Source organism: Dipteris shenzhenensis, chromosome 17 (assembly GCF_047967505.1).
Source record: "Dipteris shenzhenensis isolate YYH24624 ecotype China chromosome 17, Dip_SZ_1.0, whole genome shotgun sequence".
Lineage (NCBI taxonomy): Eukaryota > Viridiplantae > Streptophyta > Polypodiopsida > Gleicheniales > Dipteridaceae > Dipteris > Dipteris shenzhenensis.
Window position 1 is genome coordinate 43,069,248 of NC_141612.1, and position 2,374 is coordinate 43,071,621.

A 2,374-nucleotide genomic window follows, 5' to 3' on the forward strand; every position below is an offset into this window, starting at 1 on the left:
GCAACCATGTGGGTGATCTTAGTAACCCCTTGAGGGATCCACCATAAGCCCTATGCAGAGATTGACATTGGCTAGCAAGATAATTTCTTATTAAGTCTGGATGGGTCCATTTATGTTATAATATCTATCATCATACTATGTAATTTCACAATTATTGCCTTTTGAAGCCAATCACGTATATGTCCATGAAAGAATTCACTGACACCATCATCCTAGGTTATGTGAAAAAATTTGCACCCCCAATTTGCCTCCATTTCTCCATGAAAATGGAAGAAAGTATCTGATGGGGCCGTAGAAAGGAAAGTTGTTCTACACAACATTTTACCATTAAAAACATGCTTTTCTCCTATGGCATGAATTTTGTCCTCCATGAGTTGTCCCCTATGACAGTTTATCCATAAAAACATGCTTTCCCAATACAAATCAAAATTTGGCCTCCAAGTGTCATAGGCAGGCCAAATCTCATGAAGCAACAAGAAAAGCATGGTAATAGGGGTAAAATGTGGTAGGGAACAACTTTCCCTTCTATGACTCAATCAAATTCTTTCACCTTCATGAAAAAATGGAGGCCGAAAGCTTGTTTCTCCATGAAAATGGATGAATTTTGATCAAGAAGTAGAAGGGGAAGTTGTTGCCCACAAATTTTCACCCTTAAGAACACACTTTCTCACATTATGGGCTCCCAATGGAGTGAAATGTTGTGGGGAACAACTTTTCTTTTGGTCACCTGATCATATTCTTCCATTTCCATGGAGGAACAAAGGAAAAACGGTGTAAAGATTGTTAGGCTGTGTGGAACCAAGTACAAGGCATGCACCCACATCATACATATAGGAAGAATTCAACTATGTGAAGTACAAAAACCAAACAAGACACAACTTGCAACATATTAAGCTAAGCAACCACGATAACTTAGTGAAAACTAAGTCTACTCTGTAAGGATACATGATGTAGAATTTGTATGCTTATCAAAAGGGACTCCCATAAATGTGAATTTATATTTGTATCATAGTAGAATACAAATTAAAACAAAGGATAAATTTACAATAAATGTGAATTTATATTTGTATCATGGAATAATACAAATTAAAACAAAGGATAAATTTATAAAATATTTAAAAAGAGAGAGTATATAATATAGGTACATAGTAGTGCACTCTAAGAAAGTACACTTAATTACCCCCAGTATTGGATGATGCTTAGCATCCTAAAAAGTCCCTATATAATAGACCTACATAGTAACACACATTCATAAGGAAAATCACTGCTGTTATCCACAAATGGGCTCTTACAAATAGATTTGTTGATGCAATCTTGACAGATAGACTAGAACAGCAGCTACATTTTGACATGTAAGCCACATGATTTCTTCTTATAATTCATGTCACCCAAAACTTGGATGCACAAATATCTATGTGCACCCAATGACCCATCATCATTTATAACCTCACCTTTCATGTGAACATGCTACATTCACTTCCTAACATGCCCATCCATGTAAGGATCCTTGAGGGAGAGACTCCATGTCATCTATACTATAGTTATGACTATAGCTATGCCTTTCTTAATTCCTACTTTTGAAGAGAATGTTTTACCTTTGTGAATTTATTTGTTTTCATTCTGTATTTTCTAAGGGTCACATTGCTACTTTATCGCACAAGTAATATGTAAACATGGAGGCCATAAACACATATTACTCCTTCATTATTGCTTCATGGACAAGGTGATATTTAAACTAATGATATAAACTAAACCCATGAGGATAATGCTAATGATACATCTATGACAATAATGCATGAAGGTAATAGGAAGCGCAAAATCCAAAAGAGATGAAGGCTAAGAAAAACACTAGTGAAATGCATACTCTACATTGCACTAGAAAATTCCAATGGTTGAGGAGGTCATAGATGCTATGTTAGAGGTACAACAAAAGAAGAAGAAACAATGTAATGAACTAGTTGAGGTGATCGGTTTTAGAGGTATGGCATGGGGGTCAGGGGATAGTCGAGAAATAAATCTTACTATTACTTCCCCAACAATGGCTACTTTCAATCCTCTCCCATGACCATTACTATCTTAAAAGCATATAATGACCGCATCCCACTTATTCTCACTTTCCCTAGTGAGTTGATGTGAGGATGCTACTTAAGTATTATTGTTGAAACCAATTATTATGCCTTTTTTATAGTACTATAGAATGTGTGACAAAGTAGGAGGCACAAAAACACAAAGCAACTATAGATGCGCTTCATAGATGCGCAAAATAGTGGGTGCATCTATAGGCACTGTTCAAATAGAGAAATTATGAGCGTGTCTAATAGCGCATCTATTAGCACGTTTAATAGCACGTCTATAGCGCATCTATTAGCACATT